We start from the raw sequence: 25,244 nt of genomic DNA on the forward strand, positions 1-25,244 counted from the left end.
TGAGAATGGTGTAACATTTTTTTTTTTTGTAAAACAATTTTTATTGCAGAGATAATGTCAATTATACAGTATACACACCATCATGAACCCCAGTACAACTGCAGTCACTGTCCGAATATCGTTTGTATACACAGCCTTTGGACCCACATCCCGGAGGTTGGGTGGCGGTCAATCATGTAGCATGGTGCAGTTGGTTCATGTAGAAATAGCTCATCTTTACAATATTCTCCGCTTTTATTTTGTCAACGCCTATCGTGTCCCCCCGCTCTACAGTTGTGTATAATCTCTCTCCACCCAAATAAACAGTTCAACTTTTCTTCCTTCCCCCCTCCCCTTCCTCCCCGTCCCCCTGGTGTCTAAGCCTACGTGTCCAGTGTGGAATCTCGGGCAACTCTGTGTGATTAGGATTGTGGAAACAATACTTAGGTGCTTGTGTCAGGTGTCAGTGCAGGGCCTGATATCTCCTCCCTCGGGGCCTCCTGTAGTGCTACTCCCTCCTCCTCGTCACTCAACTCCATACTATCCCTGAGCGCCTGGACTAGGGTTTCCCATGCTAACGCCGCTTCCTGAGCCTTTTCATTTGCCGTCCGCCGGGCCAATTGGTATCTGAGTGTGCTTTCTGCCGCTGCCCATTTCAGAAATTCGTTCAGCCACTTTTGGTGTGTTGGAGCTGTCTTTGATTTCCAACCCCTAGTGAGCTCCCTCTTTGCAATCATAAGGCCCATGTCAATAAATTTACTCGACAGCTTCGTTTTGCGCGTGTGTGGGAACCAATGTAGGAGGACGACCGCGCTATCATAGTGCAGTGCTCTATCCGTGACCTCATTTAGGGCGTCCCCAACTCCCTCCCAGTACTCCTGGATGCGCGGGCAGTTCCTAAGCATGTGTTGCAAGTCAGCGCCAACTAGCGTGCATCTGGGGCATGCAGCATCAACTGCGCCAAAATATCTCGCTATCTTATTCGGAGTGAGGTAGGCCCTGTGTAGGATATAGAGGTGTATTAATTGGAAACGGGCGTTTCTGGTGCTTTTCCTTGCTCGCTGAAGCAGTTGGGACCATGTGGTGTCTGGGATTTCCCTCTGCAAGTCCTCTTCCCATTGTGTTTTGAGACGTGTTAGTGGTGGTATGTTTTCTGTATGCATTCTGGAGTAAAGACATGTAACCGCTTTCCTCGTTCCTGCTGACATCATCGTATATTGGCATGCCAATGACATCTCAGGTTCCATCAGTCCCTCTCCCCAATGTGCTTGAAGCGCCCGCACCACCGCTGCAGTCACCCCGTGGAAGATCATAGCGTTCCTGCAGAGTACGGAACTCCATCAGCACCATCAGCACCCCGTCTGAGTATAAGTCCCCCACCATCTGAAGTCCCGCCTCTTCCCACAGTTGGAGGTTCGACCAGTCCCCCCCATGTGGAAGTGCCGTCAACATCCCCAACGGTATCTCTGGGGCATATGGGTGACCAGGGCCTGCACGCTTTTGCATGCGATTCCAACATAACCTCAGCGTCTTTTCCTCCTGGGTCAGTCCACTCAGTAATATTTTCTGCTGGAGGGCTACATAAGGGCTACATAAGCCAGCACATGGCGGGGGGTGCCCGCGTCCCTCTCGTGTTCCGGCCCCGGTACACTCTTGCCACTTCCTGCGTAAAGAATTGAAGCTGCGCCGCCAGATAATAGAGCTCAAAGTCTGGGACCGCTAACCCCCCCTGATCCTTGGGGCGCATGAGAGTCGTCAGTGCTATGCGCCGCCTGCCGCCTCCCCATAGAAAAGCTATTATGCTGGACTTCAGGCGCCTGAACACTTCTCCCGGTATCCATACCGGCAAGGTCCTAAAAAAGTATAATAGTCGCGGTAGGGCGATCATTTTGAGGAGGGACACTCGCCCCGTCATAGACAGGGGGAGGGTAGCCCAGAAAGCCATATTGCCCTTCAATCCTCGGATACATCGCCCGATGTTCCCATCCAACAAGTTGGCGGGATCGTGGTATATGTAGGTCCCGAGATAGTGCAGGCAATCAGGTTCCCAGCGCACTCTGTTGTTGGTCGTCGGGCATGTCTCCCCTTTCCGGAGCGGGAATAAGCATGTCTTCTCCCAATTCACCTTTAAGCCTGAGAGCGCCCCGAATCTCTGTAGAAGATCCTCTGCACCTCTAACCGCTTCATCAGCGTTATCCAAGAACAGCAAAAGGTCGTCCGCATACAACGATATATGGTGGTAGGTCCCTCGCACTTCCAGTCCGAGGTACGCATCACCCCGTCTGGCCAGCATTGCAAACGGTTCCATGGCCAGTGCAAACAACAGTGGAGAGAGCGCGCAACCCTGCCTTGTCCCCCGGTTCACATCGTAGCGGTCCGATATCAAAGCTCCCACTCTCACCCTCGCACCCGCCCGTGCATAGAGCACTGCGGTCCACTTTATATAACCATCCCCGAGACCGAATCTCCGCATCACCGCATATAGATAGTCCCATTCCAGGCTATCGAAGGCTTTTTCAATGTCAACTGACAACACCATTGGGGCTAATGCCGTTTGTGGGGGGTCCGCCAGCATCCTGAGCAGCCGCCGAATGTTGTGGGCCGTGTTCCTGGTTGGGATAAAGCCCGACTGGTCCCTATGAATCAAACCTGTCATATGATTGATCAATCTCCCGGCCAGAATCGTGCTCAAAATTTTGTAGTCCGTCGTCAGCATCGACAACGGTCGGTATGATGCCGGGTTCGCGCTATCTCTGCGCGGTTTAAGCAATGGGATCATGATCGCCTCGCGCATCGATTGGGGCAGCTCACCTTTCTCCCTGGCTTCATTATACACCGTTCTGAGTCTCGGGGCCAGTAGCTCCATATATTTCACATAAAACTCAATAGGGAGCCCATCCATCCCCGGTGTTTTGTTTCGCGCCATCTTCTTGATGGCCCCTCTAATTTCCTCGCGGCCAATCGGATCCCCGAGAGCCTTAGCGTCTTCCGGGTCTAACTGGGGCAATTGGGTCTCCGCCAACAGGGCTTCCGTCGCCTCGGGTCGGTTCTCCAACCCCTGCCTGTATAAGGTGCCGTAGTAATCTTGGAAGCACCGCACTATGTCCGGTTGCGTGTGATAGGTTTCCCCGTCCGCTCCCGCCAGGGACAGTATTGGGGTGGATCCTCTGTGAGGGTTGGCCAGCCAGGCTAGGAGTGTCCCCGTCTTATCCCCCTCAGCGAGTGTCCTGGTCACATAAGCTTTATAATCGAAGCAGCGTAGTCGCTCCACTTCAACCGCCACTGCCTCCCTCGCCGTACAAACCCTGCCCTGCAATTCGGGGTGGCCGGGCCGCAATCGCTCGGCTTCTCGCAGCGTCCGTTCCGCCCTGTCCACGTCCTCTACTAGCGTCCGTCTTGTCCCCGCAAATTTCCCTATACAGTGCCCCCTTACCACCACCTTGAATGCGTTCCATTCAGCGGCCCTGGAGGAGGTGGTCCCCTCGTTCTCAGTAAAATATTGGGTGATTCTGAGTTCCAAGTCCGTTCTAAAGGGACCGTTCATCCAACGTGTCCGGCCGGAGCCGCCATGTTGGAATCGGTGTAGACCCGTTCATCCAGGCCAGGGTGAGCAGCAGAGGATTGTGATCTGATATTGTACGTGTGAGGTATTCTGTGCGAGCAACTGCCGGGAGAACCTGATGAGAGCATAGGAATGCGTCAATGCAGACATGTAGGTCGTGCATGCTGGAATAGAAGGAATAGTCCCGCTCAGCCGGGTGTTGTGCGCGCCATACGTCAGTGAGATCCCACTGCCCTTGCCAATGCATCCTATGTTTCGCTAGCCTGTGCACCGGGGAAGCATGGAGCGGTGGGTGTGACCTATCCAATGTAGTGTCCGCTATAGAGTTAAAGTCCCCCCCCAGCAATATTGGACCTGCGAAGTAGGTTGCTAAGCGCATGGAGAGTTTAGTGAAGTAAGGTGCCTGTTCAGTGTTGGGCGCATACACGCTGCATAGCGCTATAGCACGGCCCCTGAGTAAACCCTCAACCGCTACAAAACGACCCTCCGGGTCCACAGTACTCCTAGTGACTTGGAAGGGGATCCCAGCCCGGATCCATAGCAGCACCCCCCTGGCAAACGCCGAATATGTGGTGTAAAACAGGTGACCCCGCCACCTCCTTTGGAGCGCTACCCCCTCCTGTTTGGTCAGATGTGTTTCTTGTAGGAAGGCGATGTGAACCCCTCTGCGGACTAGGTAAGAGTGAACTTTGTGCCTTTTAGTCATTGAGTTCAGACCCCGCACGTTCCATGATACACATTTTAACGAGCCCACACTATCCATAGTCTTGGCATTGAAGGCTAAGAGCTCTGTTCCACAGTGGCCAGACACCAGTAATGGCCCCCCGTCCCCCTTCCCCAACCGGTTCGTTCCCCACCCCCTTCGCCCTACATCCCTCCCCAGCTCCGCTCTCCTTCCCCTACCCCCCTCCCTGTCCTGAGTAACCCCAACATCTCCAGACATCCACCCCCCCTAGAACAGGACCTAACTGCAGAAGAGTTACCCCCGTCCAAACAATTGAGCAAGGTGCTCTCAAAACTTTCTAGTCCGCAGTCTGTACTGCGGTGGCCTTAGGGGCCTCTGGGTGCGTGTACTAGCTACCGCAGCAAAATTAGCGTCCCTTTTCCCCATTCACCCCTTTATGTACATCCAAACTCACGATTGATCAGTCTCACGTCAGCCTGCTCCATCGGCCAGGTTCGCCATTCTCTCCAGGTCGACGCTGCCAGCCCCCACTTCCCCCAGTTCAATACTCAGCTGCCGAAGACCTCCTCCGCCGTTTGTGGCGTTACCGTCGGGCCCTTCACACTGTCCACCTCCGACAGTTCAGTTTCCGAACCAGTCTGCTTGTCCTCCGAGATCGATTTCGAGTCCCCCTCCTGCTGTGGTACCTCCGCTCCCGAGACCTCTTTCACCGCTTGCAGTGCTGCCTTCCTTTCCACCGTCGTCTGCGATTCCGTCAGTCGCTGCTGATGTTGGCCCCTCCTCCGAATTCGTCTTGACCTCCTGACCGAGCCCCGTTGGAATTCCTCCGCGGCCGCCCTTTGGCGGGCCCCATCCGTTCCAGCCTTGTAGGAGTCCCACCAGTCCCAGGCATCCGCTGATGTATTGAAGAACAGTGCCTTCCCATCCACCGAAATCCGGAGTCTCGCCGGGAACAACAGTGAATATTGCAGCCCCTCCGTCCTCAGTTCCTTTTTAATGGAGAGGAATGAAGCTCGTTGCTTTTGGGTTTCAAAGGTGTAGTCCGGGAACAACGTGACTGCGCTATTGTCAACCTGGAACGGGCCCGCTTCCCTTGCTCGTTGCAGAAGCCAGTCTCTGTCCCTGTAGTGGAGGACTTTGATCACCACCGGTCTCGGGGGGAGCCCCGGTTTGGGGGGTCGGGCAGGCACTCGATGGGCTCTCTCCAGCGTGAAGAAGGGGGAAAGGCCTTCCGGCGCCACCACAGTCCGTAGCCAGTTGTCCACATAACCCAGCATGTCCGTCCCCTCGCTTTTCTCCGGAAGGCCGACCAGTCGTACATTGTTCCGCCGGCTTCGGTTTTCCGCCTCCTCCGCTCTCCTCTCCAGCGTCTGGATTCGCTCCAGGGCGTCCGTCAGTTTTCCTTCCAAGGCTTTCTGTCCCGGCACCACGTCCTTCAGGATTATTTCCGTGTCTTTGACCCTGTCGGCCATTTTCCCATGGTCTGCCCGCAGGAGCCCCAGGCCCGTCGACACCTGAGCAATGTCTTGTTGCAATGCGGTCCTCGTGGCCGCTATAGCTTCCAGGATTCTGTCCTGCATCGTTAGCAAGTCCGACTGGGTATGTGGCATGGCGTCCGGAGCCTCTGTGGCCGTTCCTGCGTCACCTTTTGGTCCTTTCGGCTTCCCCATGTCCCCTCCGAGCCAACCGCCGGGCAAACGCGGAGGTGGTCGAGACGGACAGGTCACTCAGCCGGTCGGCCGGTCGCTTCGTCGATGTAGGGCCGTCACCGATCAGACAGTTGCAGTCCGCAGTCCTTGAGGCCAAGGGCGCTCACCCGAAGTAGGCCCGCCGTTATCCGTTCCCCACCGCAGGTCGGTGCCAGCCCCCGTGCCACTCACAGGCGCCTACTTCTCGCACCCCTCCACTACTGCGGGCCGTCGGGGCCTCCGCTGTCGTGTAGGGTGTCCGCGTTCAAGGGATCCTCACTGCTGCCGGTGCAGGTCTCTCAGTGGCGGTCCTAGTCGTCGTTCCGGAAGTAGGGTCACCAGCCACTACTGCCACCCAGCAGGCAAGCCACCCGCCGGCAAAGTCCACGGCCGCCAGGCAGTCGCCTCTTCGCAGCTGTCGGAGAGTGTCACAGCTCACTACCGGGCCCCAATCCACCCACTGCTCTGAAGTCCACACGCACGAGCTCACCCCGCTGTGGCTGGGTGGTCCCCCTGGTCAGTGCCACGCTGATTGCCCCTTCAGGCCGTCGCAGGGCGTCGCTTACTCTGGCAGGCTCTTCCCGGGTGGTAGGCAACTAAGCGGGGCAGTTGGGCGAGAGGGGGGAGGGTCACGACCCCCAGGATTGGGCGCCCTGCCCGGTGTCTCAGTGCAGTGTCGGAGCCCTCCGGGCCTTCACCCAGGTTCCGCAAAAAGGGGGCTGCTGGGACCTCAGTCCGGGCCTGGTCTCCGCCTCACCGGCGCTGGGCCACCTCTCACGCTTCCCCGGTCCAAATCCACTCAGGCGCCTCTGATTGCCCGTGGAGGAGCTCTTCTAGCGCTCCGGGCTTGGCGGTCTCCTCGTTTCCTGCCCCTGGGTCTCCTCTCGGTAGCGCAGGATCAGGCGCCTCAGTGCCGCCGCCAGAGCCGCCCAGGCCCAGAAGCCGGGACCTCAATTTTGGAGCCCTTCAGGGGCACGGATCACACCCTCCTCCGCAGCGCCGCCGCTGGGTCCTCCAAAGCCGCCGCTGGTTCCGCTAAGCCCTCCGCACCCAAACAGCCACTCTAGGACCGCTCTCACCCAGCACAGTCGGCAGTATTCGATCTCTGGGTGCCAGGTCGCCCAGGGCGCAGTCCGGCGGGTCGCGGAGTCCTACGCCGCCATTTTGGGTCTCTCGTCCCGGCCGGGATCGGCGGGGGCCGCAGCACTGGATGCGGGCGATGCACACGCTTGGCGCGCTCCCCGGGCAGGCTCCGATGTCTGGTGCGGACTCGACCCAGTTTTCACGGGGAGTCCGCGCTGTTTAAAGGATAAAAACGAGGATTTATTGGGGTCGGGGACGGGAGCCTCGTTAGGCTGCGTCTGCTGGCATCGGCCGCTAGCCACGCCCCCGAGAATGGTGTAACATACGAATAAAAGTATTGTTACGTAGTGCAAGTCGATATGACAATTCATGAGGAGGCAGGTCACTGAATGTGTGCTCTGCGGTGCTGTTACTGGAAGAATGTATATGTGAGGAAACGGGAAAGAAAACATGTAGCAATAAACTGATACCAATTATAACAATGCACAGAATAAAAAGAATGATCAAGGTAACTATACATCTACTGCGTAATATCTTGCAGTATTTTTCCTTCTTATCTCTCTTCTTGCTATTCTCATATGTGATCTTATACATGTCAGAAATCTGGTCTAACCGATTCACCACCGGGTGGGCTTAAACAATTAAACTACGTCTGACTTACTAGATCTTAATTTAGACCTATACTACTGCTGTGGAGTCTTTTCTAGCAAAGGTCAGTGTTCTTTATAAAAGTTCCAAAGTTCCAAATAGTCCAAAGTATCTTTTGTAGTGATGAAGGTGAGTTCGGCCTTTACGTCCTTCCACCAACTTCGGCGTCTTCCAACGTGGCTCAAGGGGACTTGAACGATCAAAATTCCGGATGCATACAAAATTCTCGGGGACAATGGCGTGTTCCTTGACCTGGGTGTTGTCAGGGAAGGCAGCAGCAACCTGTGAACAACAAGAGAGTAGTGCAGAAATCAAGGAAGCCAGGTAATCTGTCAGCATGTTACTGTCAACATCAGGTATTTTCTTAAGCATAGGTGTACCCCACATATTTGGCGGTCTACCGAAAACTACTTCATAAGGAGATAGGCCTGTTCTGGAATGAGCTACCATACGCATGTAAAAGAGGGCAACCGGCAAGGCCACCATCCAATCCACGCCTTTTTCTGTACAGATCTCAGCAACTTTTGTCTTAATTGTCTGATTATGTCTTTCTACAAGGCCTGCTGCTTCTGGGTGTCGGACACAATGGAACTTCCAGGTATATCCTAACAGAAGAGACACTTGTTTCATTAATTCAGAGGAGAATGGCTGACTATTATCTGAATAGATCACACGAGGTAATCCATACCTAGGGAAGTACTCACGCACTAACTGTCTGGCTGTTGTCACAGCAGTATAACCTGGAACTGGATATGCTTCTGTCCATCTAGATAGTGCACACATAACTACTAAGACATATTTGTAACCTCTACATCTGTCCATTTGGATATAATCCGTCTGGAGAACCTCAAAAGGGTGGTCAGGAGGATGAAATCCGCCTTGTTCCACCGGAATGCCTTTACCTGGATTGAACTGGCAACAGATCATACATGTTCACAGATCATACATGTTCGCACTTTCTGTTTCGCTGCTGCACGTAGGTTCTGTAAGCTGTCTAACATTGCTTTTTCTCCCAAGTGTGCGGGACTATGTGTTGTGCTGATTATTACTTGTACCATAGAATCTGAAAGAAACCATGTGCTTTTTCCCTTAGTCATCCAACCTTGGTTAGTCTGGACCCCTCCTTGTTCAGTCCATTTCTTTATCTCATCTGCAGTGGCATGTGTCTGTATGTCGAGTACATCTTGAGTGGGATCCCTGACTGTCATACATGTTGTCAATAATGGTACCTCTGTCCTTGTCGTGTCTGTTGGTGTCTGGGCTGTAAGTTTAGCTGTTCGGTCTGCCAGGTCATTACCCTGGGAAATGGTGTCTGTAACTTTGGTGTGAGCTTTATATTTCAGGATAGAAATGGCTGTAGGTAAATGTATGGCTTCCAACAGGGCTTGAATAAGTTGGCCGTGCTGAATCATGGTCCCATGGGAGGTCAAGAAACCTCTCTCTTGCCACAGGACCCCAAAATCATGAACAACATCAAAAGTGTATTGTGAGTCAGTATAAATGTTTACTTTCAAGTGCTTAGCTCTTATGCAGGCTTGTGTCAGAGCGATGAGCTCTGCTGCTTGTGCTGACAGTGTGTCTATTTTTTCTTGCAGGATTCAGAATGTTACAACGTCTGATCTCTATGTGTGGCTGAAATAATGTCAGTTCATAACCTGTCAGTCTTGCTACAGTCAAATGTAAAAATAAATAAAAATAAAAAAGCATAAAATGTTTACTGTGACATGGAGTCGCTAAAACTGGCGCGTGACATAATGCTCTTTTTAATTCCTCCAATGCCAAGGTGTGTTCTTGTGTCCAAGGGAGGACAGTCCCCCCTGCCTCCTGTGTAGTTAACTGTATGAGTGGTTTGGCTAGATACGCATACTGGGGAATCCATTGCCTACAGTAAGAAGTGAGGCCAATAAATGCACGAACTTCCTTATGTGTCATGGGCTGTGAAAGGTTAGTAATGACCTGTATGTGATCTTGTGTTAGCTGTCCACCCACCTTGGAAAGCAAGTGTCCTTGCACACCACTTGCTTTGCACAGAATTGAAACTTGGAAGGGGACACCTTGTGCATCAGTGCTGTGTTGATAGGCATATAAATACTGTCTACCTGTCTCTTTTAGTGTCTGACTGTAGATGCTAGGGCTCACTGTCAACAATCTAGCAAAAATGATTTATATAAAAATAAAAAAATAAATAAAAATGAATTTTCAATTCAAAAGCACAATTTTTATTTTGGGGAAACCTCTTTCCAAAAAGCTCTATAGTTTTAAAAAACAAAACAAAAATCCTACTCTAAATCTTGGGAATAGTATGACCATACTACCTACAATATGTTCTCTAAATGTATTTGAATAAAATCCAAATTATTCTAACATAGACAGAAGGCTGGAGCCTGTTCGCGCTCGGAGTTTTGAATCAACTCCAAGCCGGGCTTCACTGTGACCTAAAATTGAATGACTGCCAGATGCTGAACCCATTGCAAGAGCAAGACTCCTGCCAATTATGCTGTTTACACTACTGAAGGAAAAACTTATTCATTCGAAAGCGTGAATTTATCTGAAGTCAATGAAGCTTTTAGTGTTGACTGTAAGGAAGAACAATTTTTTTGTACACGTCAGAGGGGCTGGGGAGGTAACTTCGCTACGAACTCACTCCTTGCTCACCTACCCCTCCCCTCAGAGCCAGGAACTGGCTCGATGTCAAACATAACAAATAGGAGACAAGCCTCTCACTCGTCTCTTCTTCTCTAAAATTGGGTCGCTGCCAACGCTGAGCTCATTGAAAGAGCCAAACGTCTGCCAAGTTTCTTAAAGAGTGAGCTGCAAGCCTCCTCCCTCCACATTCGAAGGAAGCTAGTGTAAGTCGGAGCAGTAGCCCTCCCTTTACATAAACATTTCTCTGCGGCTCATCACGGAGGCTCTGAGAGCTGAGAACAGCTGCCAAGTTACTGAAGACAGAGCTCGGTCTCGTCCGCGGAAAAGAATTGGAGTATGGCCAATAATAACAAGACAGGCACGGCAAGAGGGAAAAACCCTCCCTTTACATAAACATATACTGGAAGCCAGGACCTTCAAGGTCGAAAAACACATTCTCTGTAATTCAAAACATATCTGTACCCAGGCCAGAGAGCTAAACCAACATTCTCTAATTTCACTGAAGCCAATTTAATAAGGACATATTTTCTGTAACTAAGTGACATGCTAGTACTTTAAAATAATCCTGTACTGCTACTTAAAAGCTCCACTTTGTAATAAACACTTTTGTCTAACTAATTCAGCTAGAAGGCAAGACATTTGAAACGTGGGCATTTGTTTAGCATGCAAATTAACACACAAATATGGGACAATGTGCTTCTGCACACAAGGCTATGCATTTTGCATTTGAGAAAAAGAAACGAATTATCATGGACTGTTGGGTTGGGACTGTTCTCTGCATACATCAATTGAAGTGTCTCCACTAAATCTTTATCTGTAACCATCTGTGTAAGCATTGCAGCCTAACTGACCTCTGAATCAGACATAATAAACCCTATTTACAAAGGCTGGTGGACATATAACAGGCAGCATGTTAAATGAACACTGCTTTTACCGTGCAAGATATTACCTTTCTATCAGCAGCCTGTCAAAGTACATAGGTGAGCCTTGAAACTAAATGCAAATCAAACTAATGTAGGGGACACATAGCAATGCATTAAGATGGTAGTGTATTATAGCTATCAAAAGGGCCACGTTCATTAATTTACAAATAGCCACTATTCCTAATTAAGTGTGCAAGCTCTTCTATTCTACCTATTCAAAGGGCCAGATTCATAATTTTTCAAACAAAATAAATAAAAAAAAACATGTTTTCTAATTGAGTCTATTAACTGTCACAACGCTATTCTAAAGGGCAGCTTGCATTGGGAAAAATATTCTGTAGAAACATTCCTATTTAAAAAAAAAAACACACGGTTGCAGTACACTAATTAAAAGCACGTTCTCTAATGGGTCTATTCTATAATTTCTTCTCAACCGTGAAAAACATTAAAGCACTCTCCGTGCAAAAACCCTTATCTCAATAAGACTGGTTTATTTACAACTACCGACCTCTGAGTCAAACACATTAAATCAAGTGTTCCAAGGCAAACCCTTTACAAATACACTTCTTTACTCTCCACGCAAGTTTTTACCATTCAATCTGCAAACTGACAAAGCACATAGGCAGACCCAGAATGAAAAGTCAAGGAAACCTTTATCTCAATATTCAGAAATACGCCCATTGGATAACATGGCAAATCGCACCTCCACACAAAACATGCTTTTTCCACCAGTTCCACAGCTCGGATCCCTTTCAAATTTTGCATCACAGTAGTCCAAGCTATTCCCTAAATCCTCACCAAAAAGCAACCAAATCCCTCCACTGGAACGGGTACGAATTTCCGCTCAAAAACACGCCCCCCGCAAACACCAAAAAACGCCAGAATCCCTCATCACCTTGTTAAACAGCATGTTAAAACAAATACTGCCTACTCAGTACAAGATATTAACTCTTTGGCAGCTGAAGCACAATCTTTCCTCAATGACTGCAGTACATGGGAAAGTCATGAACTCATCTCTCCACGTTATCACATAACACGTACGCACATCTTCAAAACGTTTTCTCCAAGTACTTGAAAGAGATCCAGCTCTCTCCTGACTAACGTAATGATAACAAGCTCTGCACAAAACATAACCACATGGCGCTATTCACAAGCCATATTTACAAGAAACTCAACATGTCACAAAAATGACACGCTATTCACAAGGCATATTTACAAGGCGCTATTTACAAGGAACTCCACAGTAAACTTATAGCTCTAACTCTAGCTAGTTCTTCTGAGAGGACGTGATTCTTTTTCTTTGGCTTTTTCCTCTGCTAGTTTATTTCTCTCTACTTTGTTGAATTCTTTCTCTGATCACCTATGTGACTCTTTGCGCCATAACTCAATGGCATCTTTCTGAGAGGGTCTTGACTTTTTTTTTTTCAAATGGCGTCTAGCCCATGCTTATTATACATAAAATGACCAGGTGTGTCTCTAGGCGGGATGTTAACTGATTCTTCTAGTATACCTTTCCTGGTCCCTATCTGACGTAATTTTGAGAAAAACGGCATGTTGGAACCAAAACAATGAAAACACAATACACAGAAATAAACTGTAACAAGTGACAATCATTCACACTAGAACATCATAACATGAAAACACTAAAACAATACCATTACAGAGAGTTAAACATGTACTTGAAAAACTGTTTTGTGCACTGAAAATACAGTACAACCATACCGGTCCCAAAAAATTGAGACACGTCTTGACCGGGCCCACGTTTAACCGTGGACCCGTCTTGACCGTTTCCACCTTTTACAGTGGAGCCGTCTTGAAACTTGATGCATTCCCCATAGTGGTACTCACCGGGAAGCAGAACTTGAAACTTGAAGGCCTCGGAAACTTGACTTGACTACGCTTGCGCCTTGGAACAGGTGGACCTCTGGAGACCTCGGACCTTGCTCTCTCACGGGCTGGGCTCTGGGTGAGACGATCCGCGTTCCTCACCGCCTCGCATGGATGCCTGGTCGCAGTCCGTCCTCCTCCTGGGCCTGAGGGAGTAGCGGGAAATCCCGATGGCGTGCGCACTTTGAAGTCCGTCACGGCTGTAGAAGGGGGCAAAGACTAGACCTACAACTCCGACGAGTGGGGAAAGGGATATGTCCCTGTAAGGGCGCCAAATTATGTGGTAAATAAAATATTACCCTGGCAGAATTTCTAGGCATTAACAAAGTATCATGCATCAAATGAGAGACAGGATCCGTGGTGTCCAAGTTAAATGGGCTTTATTCCAATAACTCGAGTCAAAGGGAGAATATGTTCCATCACCACTGAGGTTCAGGAAGAGTCTTCTAACAATTATTTACTGAACATGGGTTATATACATTTTATCTTGTACATAGGACGTAAGAAGGAACGCTCGAGGCAGAGCAGAGAAAGAAAGAGATAAGAACATGTGGGTGTACACTTTGATGAGTCATAGGTAGGTGATAGGTAGGTGTCATAGGTGGGTGGGTACTTAGAGGAGGAGTTTGCATGACCAGCTCGAACTTTGTCCTACTTGTGTGCAACATGAGCATGACGTGCAATTGACGTGTAACTGGGAGGAGAGCTGACTTTCAGTCTAGAAGAGAGATCTCTTGTGTCAGGGCGACCAGCACATCTAGTACTAACTGATATCTTGAGTCAGGGGATGTATTATCTGAAGCAAAGGTTGCTCGTCACTAAATGACAGAAAGGGCATATTTATTCGTTCGTTGCATGAGCTTTCTATGGATGCAAGCACTGTAATCCACTTAAACAGAGACAGAATGGCTGGGCCCTATCTATGCAGATGGGTTCCGTGTACCTTCTTCACCAGACTGAAATGTGATTCTGTAAAGCAAACAGATAACTGTTATTCATAATACTGTCTTGGCAGGCCACTTGCTGGGCTTCTCTCGGCTGAGCTAGAAGTATGCGAGGTCAGAGGGACGTAACTGCAGCTTCAGTGTGTCAGGAGTCATGAAATGCAAATACATGGGCCTTATGCTATCTTAACGTTTGGGAGACTTTGATGACTGGCGTTTCTAATGCAGGACATGATTGCAGGGGCCTAGTGATTCAGGCCACTACGAGGAAGTGCATGGGTGACATGCACATGACATGTAACATAGGGTACACGTAGGGGACATCTTGGTCAGGCAAAGTTTCATTTTCCACAAACACAAAAATATGACGTTTACACTCTTTGTTTTTTATTCGTTTTTTGATTTCTTATCATTAAAATTCAGAAAACTTTTCTGAAAGATATTATTTAAAAACATACATTGATTATCACATTTAACACAATTGGTCATAATAATTCATAAAACATACCAGGTTTAATAAAAACAAGTTATATAAACATTACAGGTTTTTCACAACTAAAATATCAAAACTTCACAGTACATTATGAATCTAATTTGACGCCCCCTGTTAACCTGTAGGTTTCGAACTTCCTACTACCGTGATTCACTGACCCAATAGCCTCATATATCTAAACAGAAATTACAGTATCCAAAGTTTTTGGTATATCTGCTCTTTCGTTGGGCTTTTATTGGATTCTATAGTTCCATGCGTCGACGCGTTTCGGTGTCATTTCATTTGTACAGTTACACCTTCTTCAGGACAGCCACAATTTCATGGGGTCAACATATCTAAATTTCTTAGCTTCAGAAAAACTTTTAGGTACTGTTATTTCTACCCAGGAAAAGGATTCTTTTCCTTATGGGTTTTTCTTCTCAGGGCATTAAAATCCTGTTACATATATTATCCTTTGCTTTCTTAAATGAGTGAAAAATTAAGTAGTACAGATCACTCCTCTGCCTCACTCCTTTCTTCAATCTTGTTGTTTTTTGTATCTTAGCCTTAGAGCAACATTCCCAAGAACAACACGGATTTTCTGTTCCCTGGTTAGTATTTCTTTTGTACTCTTCTTATTTCTCTTTTTGCAAATACGCCCTTCTCTCGTATTAAAATTCTCACATCGAGGTATAGCGTCTTATAGGTATAGCGTCTTATAGCGTCTCGATACCTCCTGAAGGAGGTATCGAGGTAGACGCGCACACGAAAAAGAAATCTGAACATATCCGGTTCATGAAAATTAGAAATAAGACGCTATACCTCGATGTGAGAATTTTAATATGAGAGAAGGGCGTATTTGCAAAAAGAGAATAGGGTAAACCAGACTCCTGAATGGATCTGAGACCCACAATGTATAACATACAATTAAGCTTAAAAATGCTACAAATGTTTCCCCAAATCTCATATGAAACTCAGTAAAAAGTGCATCATCTTCTATGAGAAAATGCGCCACCCGGTTGTGCCTCTGAAGAAAAGGTTAGGGAACCCGTGTATGTGATCTACCGATGCAAGGTGGGCCCCTTCCTTTCCTCCTGTGGGAAAAATGAACAGAAAATAGCAAAATATAAATAACAATATAAGTTTATCATACATTTAAAAAGAAACCAACATGTGCATCATGAAGGTAACATATTAAAGAAAGTTCTCTCCCTAGAAGCATAATGATATAGGAGGAATCTGCAGAAAGAACCAGACAAGTTAAGCTTCTTGTAAGTGGGCTCCAAGTTCCTTGTCCATATTAAGACCCCTAGGGCTCATGGTTTGGAACTATATATATATATATATATATATATATATATATATATATATATATATAATTTTCACTATCCTCCGAGCGCTGGTGACCAGCAGTCCGGTGCGTGCCAGGGTAGAGGAAATAAACCCTTACATATGAAAAACACCACGTCCCAGAACTCTGCACAGCACACACTCCTTCCCAACAAAATTTGCAAGCTTCATAGAAGTTCCATGGCAATTATTTATTTCATGGTCAAACCAGCCCAACACGTTTCGGCGTTTGCACGCCTTCAATACGGGTAAAAAACAAAGATTGTTGGCCAGATTTAAGTGCTAGTGCAGTGTAAACATAAAAAGAGGACTCACATGCTTTTTCTAAAGACAAAAGTGGCAGCCATCTTAGAGTATGCTTTATACATTTCATAGTTCCTCAAAAGCGATGCAGTTTTACAAGCTCAGTCATAACGACATGCTACAAATAATAATAATAACAGTTTATGAGGAGCATGTTTATCTCATTAAGAGGTGCACATTGTTTGGTGTGTATAAACAACATAGATATTTTAATGTCTATATTATACAAAGCAGCCATCTTATAATGTGCAATATGGCATAATCTGTTACAACTCTTTTTTCATTACAACGTTGGATAAGTCCATTGTAAAAAAAAAAGTATTGAATAACATTTCCTAGTTCATTTCTCAAATGTTATATACAGTGTTATGTGCATACATTCTTATTGCCTCTAACTGCTTATAAATGGCTGAAAATTCATTAATATAAGACACAAATCCATTTACCAGTCTATTCTGATCACTACTCCTCATGTATTGACATAGCTTACAATGAATCCCTCTGTCACAATTTATACATAACCCTATAGCTCCGGAATCTGGAGGTGCCCCGCGTGGGGTCGTCGGAGAGGGCCACCCCCAACTGCGTATCATCGGCATACAAGACCATGGTAAGACCATTGTCCCTGGCCACAGCGGGTAGGGGCTACACGTACAGATTGAACAGTACGGGACTCAGGGCCAAGCCCTGAGGAACACCCTGCCCGATGGACTGGGCGTGGGAAAGAAAGGGAGGGGCAGATGCTTGGAATGTTCTTTCCAACAGGAAGGATCTAAACCATTTCAAGGCTAGGCCAACGACCCCGGCCTCCTCCAGACGATGTAAAAGGATCCGGTGGGAGACCGTGTTGAACGCGGCACTTAGATCAAGTAGTATCATGGCTGCAGTGAGTCCAGCATCCAGAATGGACCACAGATGTTTGGTCACAGCTAGAAGGGCAGTCTCCGTGCTGTGATCAGGGCGGAAGCCATTCTGGGACAGATCCAAGAAACCTCACGTGCTTCAGGAAGCACGTGAGGATGTTATTGGTGTGTGCCTCAGCAATTTTAGCTACCCAAGGCAATAATGATATAGGGAGGACATTTTCCAATTTAGCCGGATCCAGTGAAGGTTTTTTAAGCAGAGGGACCACCCTTGCCTGCTTCCACAAGCTAGGGCCAACTGCTATGGTAAGGGAGATGTTAATTACCTGGCACAATGATGCAAGAAGCACAGGTAGGGACTCCCTGAACTGGGCCGTCTTCAGAGGGTCTGTCGGAGAGCCAGATTTAACTTTCCTACTTAACAAAAAAAAACTCATACTGAGTTTTTAAGGGTTAGATGTGGTGTGGGCTAAGGTTCCTGTGTTTAGGGCTCAGGGCATGCATTTGTTTCGTCCATATCGGACTTTGCTTAGTTTGGGTGTGTTTTGGAGGCTTTTTAGGTGAATGTGGCTTGTAATACCCAAGAATTTCCTAATATTTTCTTGTCCATTTTTGATTTACAAACTATGTAAAATACGGTCTAATTTTACAGTCTCTGGTTCCCCAGCGCACATCATATTTTGTAAAGATATAATACGCAGCAATACAAAATAAAAAGAGTGTCAGAAAATTCTTGATTCTTCCTTCTTCTGTTGCCGCAGTCAACAGTCATCTATTTCGATAGAGGTGAGCCTTCGTTTCATCCCACCATCCTTTCTTTTATACGCAAATTTCTCTATTGTGTTCTTTAATGATTTCTTGTTTGCACTTTGGTAGTTTCTATGTTTCACATTGATATGTTATTTTCTGGTGAATTTGTTAATGCTGTACCATCCGAAATGTGCTTAGCACTGCTTACTCTGATTCAGGCATGTGAATCTATGAAAGATACCCTAATACTGGATACGAAATGCATTACTTACCTCTAACTGCAGTTATCCAGTATTGGTATCTTTCATAGATTCACATGCAACCCACCCACTTCCCCTGGAAGGGCTCACCTAGTTCTCTCAGTGATACACCTATTCAGCACTGTGCTTACGAAAATCTGAGGGACTAGAGCTCCTTCCAGGAGGGTTCCAAAGGGTGGTGAGAGCTGATTGGTTCTTCTCTAGAGTTTGGTCCTTTTTGCAATAGGACATGGATATGTCACTAATGTGAGGTCCTTGGCCTATTACTCTATATGTCTAATGAGACATTACTTTATTTATGTTCCGGGGACTCCCATCCCGACGACTGGAATGATTCAGACATGCGAATCTTTGAAAGATACCAATACTGGATAACTGCAGTTACAGGTAAGTAACACATTTCATCCCTGGGGTTGAATATGGCTTGGGAAGAGGGGACAATCACCTCCTCCCCAAAATATTTCTATTGGTCCCCAAGGGTTGGGAGCCCCATTTCCAAATACAGTTCTAGGGGGGGCATATGACCCCTTGTCCCGAAATAAGTAAACTGGGCCCAGGGAATGAGGTCCCCAGAGATACAAATGGCTCAGAGGGGGGCTGCCTGCCCCCTCACATTAATTATAGAGGGTATTCCTACCATGACCCCTCATATCACATTATATAATACAGTTGAGGATAGGGGACTGTGTTCCAAAGTCCTATAATGGCTGCCAGTAACATATTTCTGATGTTGCTGGCAGCCAATAAGAGCTCTTGCTCCCACCGGAGTCAGTCTAATATGGTCCTAAGGGGAAAAAAGCTCCCTGGATAAATCAGAACGTGCTGTTTTTAAATTGGCACTCCCTTGAGAGTCTAGCAGGCCCAACCGTCCAGATATTCAAATATTTTTTAAACTTTCTTTTTCAAAAGCTACTGAAGGGGTTTATACCAAATCACAAAAAGCACAATCTGCGTACCAAGATTCAGCTACCTACTAAATTTGGTGTAATTCCTTTCAGCAGTTTTTGCTGTAGCTGTGCCTAAAAAAGTCCATGGAAAAAACATTGGGCTTTAGCATTTTGGGACCCCCCTTTTTACCTGGACCCCACTTGATGGATAACCCTAAAACTTGCCATGCACAAACTAGGTAAGAAGGAGCACTGTTTTGGAAAGTTTTGTGGAGATTTGTGAAATGGTGCCAAAGTTATTAGAAACGCAATAAATGCATTTCCTATGGAAACGCTGACATAACTGTAACTATCCAGTGATAACCGCCATTAGGCCACCACTAACGGTGGGTTAGGATGCCTTCCACACATAATATTAATTTAAAGGCTCCAGCCAGAGGTTGTATTCCTTTAGTTACTTCAGATGTTTTAATGGGTGCCGCTAGCAGTTCTAGAGCAATAAATAGAGACAGCAATATGGAGCAACCTAAGGGGGCACATTTTTAAATTACAGTTGTCTAAGACATAAATTCATTACAGTTAATTTTTGTGTAGATTCTTGGTACAGACTTTGGATCAGTGATATGACATTTTCACCCAAGCCAGACCTTATTAGGATGCCGGACATGTACTTCCACTCCACTCAATCAAATGCTTTCTCAACTTCAAATAAAAGGGATACTTTCTTGCCCTTATCTTGTTAGGTGTACAAGAAGAAGTGGAGTAGCAGTCACATGTGATTATTCAATGAGCAGTGGGACATGAAACCTACTTGAGTTTTATATATTATCAATAGGAACATTTTACTTAGTCTTATTGCAAGGATTTTCTCCACGATTTTCATGTCACAATTGAGGAGGGAAATGTGGTTACAGCCGGCACAGCTGGTTTCAGAGGTTTCAATATTAGAGATTATCAGAGTTATTTTCACCTTGTTAAATTCTGAATGAAGTTGTGTGTTTTTTCTCCACTTCCCAGAGGACTTTCTCCCAAAGCAGACAAACCAGTAACACTGCAATAAGAATCAATCTTTTCTGGAGCTTTTCAAATGCTTCTACTGATTGTATTGCAGCCTCTATCTTAGATGCTTGTTCATAGATAGTGGAGTGCATTCATTAACTTAAGGATAACCTATTATAGGAGGCAAGAGTTATTTATCATTCTGTCTATTCAAATAATTACATTTGATTATACTTTCTCACCTTCTTTGAGTGGAATCCTTGTTATTTTATGTCATGCCATGCAGATTTGTCGCCCTCACTATCCTGGCGCTGAGCCGGTCCAAACTTAGGACCTATTGAGACCACTCGAAAAGCCACCATATTTGTATTGGCGTGCCTACCCTCCCAAACCACCTCTAGCATCTGCCTAATGTCTCAAAAAACATTTTGTGGAGCGTACTTTGCATAAGATACAATCCTTTCATAACAGTCATGCCTTATTCAATAAGTTGAACAGATAATCTTCTTTTATATACGCCCATCTCAAAGGTCTTTTTTTACTTTCCCTGGTTATATCTTCATTTGCTTTGTAGTTCCATTTGTACATGTATTGCCAGGATTCATCCTGTCGGAGTGCATTTAGAAATTTGTAGAGTTGATGTCCAACCCTTGGTGCCCTGGTATGTGAATAGCATTTTTTCAGCTTTTGTTAATGGTCCGATAGCTGATTACTTAACTGTCAGTTAGAGGACCCAGTTATGAACTTGATGATATCTAAACCTTTTATGTTCTGGGATTTGTAAGCTTTGTTTAAGGCAGCAAAATGTATATTTTACCCATACTTAAACATATCTGATATCATTCTACTTCCCCATGTACTCCGCTTTTGGTGCAATTTATATCCTGGTTAGCAGTGATGGCAAAGTTATTATAGTGGATCTCACATCTATTGTGTACCAGATATTGGTAGTGATTTAGCTCATCTATATGTTCTGTGGTCTGTGTTTACGGGAAGCCACATTAGATCCCAAAAAGATCTGCCCCCATTGCTCTGTGCATATGTAGCCAATATTTATCATATTCTCTTTTTGACTATTTCACTATTCTTAATAGAGCTGCTTTTACTAGTTGTATATGTGCTAGAATGCTATGCCCAATTGGCCTTCTGGAGCCATCAATATTTTCCCTCCAAGCCCTCCCATTTAAATGTTATCAAAATTCAGAATGGTCTTACCCTGGTTTAGGTATAACTAATGTTGTAACATCCTCTATTGTTCTGCCAGGGTCACATAAGGATTGGGAGACTTCCTTTGGCATGTGTCAATTTTGACGTGTACATTTTATAAAACTCTTCGCTAAAACTATCTGGTCTGGGAGCACTGTTCAATTTTAGGCTTTAGTCATCTCAATCTTACTTTCTTTAATTGGTTCTTCAAATTCTTAAGTCTGTTCTTTCTTTAAGCTTTATCCGGCAAATAAGAACTGCCTTAAAAGCACAATAAATCCAACAAATAATTAAAAATCAATAAGCATTCCAAGTAGTTAAAAATATGTTGCAGGATAATTAGGGCTTTATTCTTGGTTTCCAGGAAGTGCTGAAGGTGGTGCCTCAGGATGGAGTTGAATGCGTCCTTGTCCAATTCTTCCTGGCTTGTTTTCTACCTCCATTCTCGTTTCTTACAGTGCAGTTCGTTCCTTCTGCGTTCTTCCATGTACAGTTGGCCTGCATTTGTGTTCATGCTAGTTGACTTTGTTTCGAGGGGCCAGTGTATTGGCACCTGTGGCGATCCAGTTTTCAAAGTTCTTGATGTCGCTTGCGAGGTGGCCTGTGAGCTTTGGTTGGTTGTTATGTAGGGCTGAAGACCATTCCTCCTCTGTTGTTTCAGCATCAGGGAACTAGGCTTGTCGTGGTAGTACTTCTATGAAGGGGGATGTTGATTCTGAAACTGACCACGGCCTGGTCAGTCTAGGTGATGGATGCGAGTGTGTTGATATTGAGTTTGTTGAATAAGGTAAAAACTAGGTTGAGGATGTTTCTGGCAGAATGAGTAATGGCTGTACGTGTTGGTTGAGTCTGATTGTCATGTTGTTTCCCCTAATCAGTAGGAACTGCGCATTTGCGCACAACATAAACTTAGGGATGGTGTCAGACTGATTCCGTTCACCCTCTCAGGATATGTTGTCCCATAGATTAGCTAGCTCACAGTGCCACCATAAGCCTCGTACCTAGACAGGGAGAGAACAGTTCTTGCAACCACTGAACATGACAACCTTATTCCTTCAGGAACCGTGGTGACAGACCTAGAACCTTTACGCTGATACACTTGTGTGCTCAGTTGCTCAGATAAATATACAAAGAATACACAAAGTGTTTCTTGTATAGAAAATATGTACTGCAATGATCAATAGACCAAAGCAGATGAAAGTTATAATAACCGTTAGGACATTAAACAGAATGAAAAGTTCCACCACCAATGCTGAGACAACGTATATATGCAAGCATATAAAATAATATAATAATCCTGCGTACTTCTACTATGCAAAACCCTAACCAACATGTCTAGGTATAGGTGTATGTTCTGCCAAGAAACCCCTTACTGGAGGATACAAGCCCATTAACTGGTAGGGAAAAATGTAGGACCCCGTCTTGGTCGCGAACTGGGTAAATAACAAACACATTTGCACAACGTACGTGCAGGCCTTGCACATAATGCCATGGCGTTATGATAGTGTTCCCACAAAGTTTATTTGTGTAAGCAAGGTCAGTGTTTCCAAGAAAAGAACCCAAGTGTCACAAATGCAAATGCATGTCAAAAGTTGATGTGAAAAAGTAAAGGCAACTTTAAAAAAAGATCCGTATACATGTAAAAATGACAACGCTTCCTACTAGTCCTAACTGGGAGTTATGACACCCACTCCTCAGATATAAGTTGGTTAAGAAGCTATCTAAAGCTAATAAATCCTATCACTAAAATTTAATAGTATTGTAAGCTATAAAATGTATGGCAATTTAAAAGAAATTTGGAAGTTAAAATTATGCCGAATAAAAAGTTCACACCACACGGATGAGCCAGATGTTTACATGTACGGTGTGGTAGTTGAAACATTTCAGTTCCCAGCGTCCGCAGATGAGGATCCCAGAGACACACCTCAGAGCAGGTTGATAGAGCAAGTATGTTCCCATCCCCCCCCCTCCACAACAGCCACTGCTGGAGTGAAAACAGCCAATTGGTGTTCAGTCAAGACAGAGCCAAGACCCAAACCACCAGGCATGGAGGCAACCCAGGGAGGCTCGTAGAACGCGGCCAGCCGCAGTGGAATCCTCAACAGTCTACTGTACAAATGGGCCTTCAGTGGGTCCATCAGTACGTATATGTCCCAAGGTTGAACCAATTGAGACTCCAAGCACAAGTCCAGGGGACACTTGTAAGTGCACAGGAGATAGACGAACACGTGCTCCATGCAATGAAGCCATACAGGCCAGAATGACAGGAACCAATGCTCATCCAGTTCTCAAAGCAACGTACCATGCGTTCACAGCAAGACCAGTGGAAGACCTCTAAAGAAGCTTCCGAGGATGGAGTGGATAAAAGATGGAATAATTCCAAACACAGTCTGGAAGGTGCTTGCCAGCCCGGAGCCTATGCTTCTGATGAAAAACGTAGCTAATCCAGTTGTACTAGACATGTTAAATATATGATGTACCAGTTCCCCAAAATGTCGTGGGAAATTGATGTGGAGTAGTGCCTACATCTCAGAAGAGGAATGCCACCTGAAGATCAAATGTCTCCTTGGCCGAAGGTAATGCCACATCTTTTGGAAATAATAAGGCTTTCAGTTAGTTCAGGGCGTTAAAATGCACATTGTTAAGATTCATTAAAGGCCATAGCATATCCTCTCTAGCTGTAAGGGCAGGTGGAAACAAGACTTGTGCAGAACAAGTTACATTGAAGACACGGTCCCCACATAGGTAACCCCTGGTTTCATTCCACAGCAAACTTGACTGTTACACATCAGGTAACTCCCATTCAAGAGTAATCTAAAATTTTAATGTATCACGGCTGCTGAAGTGCCTTCCGAGTAGCAAGACAAGTTTGCAACGGATGCATTACATGCTCCCTGCAATGAAACATCTTTGCATACTAGGGACCCACTCAAAGTATTCTCACAGTCAGAACCGCTGAGAAAAACTTCAGTATTCTTATTCTGATACTGGGATTTGAAAGTAAGCTCCCAATTCTCATATATGAACCTTTCATGCAACGTTTCATATCTTCCCACTTGACGGTGTTGTAGACCGTACTGACAATGGAAAGTCGAGATTGGTAGTGTAATGTACCCATGGATTATCCAATCCGAGGATGCTACCTCAGAAATGGTAAAAGGTAATTTCTCCAGTCTTTCAATATGTAACACTAGCTGTACCCGGCCACACGTTGCTGTGGCTCAGTCTGGTTAAATGGAAGAGAAAGAAAAGAGTAAGCGCAGGTTTCTAATATGTTTAATTTCACAATGCTTGTGGGTACACAATATGTTTTTGTGACTATTGTCTCTATGCGTCCCTTGTAGTTGTTGTCCAACAAGCAAATCGATAGGGTCTGTTCGGCCTTTCGATTAAAAACACGCGCGTATTGTACACACGCGCATTCGAATCCAACGCTGTGTATATATAAACACGCGCTAATGTTGCAAAGTGAACTAACTCCTCCCCGCTCCCTCCACCCACTTCCCGGTCTGCCATCCTGACACCAACTGTCCATCCTAATATATGTAGGCAATTGTTTCTTTGCTTCCCTTGTAGTTGTTGCACAGCAACCAAGTTGATAGGGTCTGTTCGGCCTTTCGATTAAAAACACACGCGTATTGGACATGCGCGTATTCAAATCCAACAACGGTGTGTATATATAAACACGCGCTAATGTTGCAAAGTGAACCAACTCCTCCTCCCTACCTCCACCCACTTCTCGGTCTGCCATCCTGACAACAAACTGTCCATCCTAATATATGTAGACTTTTGTCTCTTTGCGTCCTTTCTTAATGTTGCAAAGTGAACCAACACCTCCCCCCCTCCCTCCACCCACTTCCCGGTCTGCCATCCTGACACCAACTGTCCATCCTAATATATGTAGACTATTGTCTCTATGCGTCCCTTGTAGTTGTTTCGCAGCAACCAAGTCGATAGGGTCTGTTCAGCCTTTCGATTAAAGAAGCACGCGTATTGGACAGACGCGTATTCTAATCCAACATTGTGTATATATAAACACGCGCTTAATCGAATCCAACGTTGTGTCAAAATTTCAAAGCAATTGGTGAAGAACTTTCGGAGACTTAAGA

General features: G+C 45.9%; 1 protein-coding gene across 2 annotated transcripts in view; it reads left to right on the forward strand.

Moving 5' to 3' along the window:
• The window catches only part of DNAH10 (dynein axonemal heavy chain 10), a 2,445,728-nt gene that overhangs the window by 351,990 nt on the left and 2,068,494 nt on the right, over positions 1-25,244 (forward strand). The gene's annotated exons all lie outside the window — the stretch shown is intronic.

This window comes from Lissotriton helveticus, chromosome 11, assembly GCF_964261635.1.
Source record: "Lissotriton helveticus chromosome 11, aLisHel1.1, whole genome shotgun sequence".
NCBI lineage: Eukaryota > Metazoa > Chordata > Amphibia > Caudata > Salamandridae > Lissotriton > Lissotriton helveticus.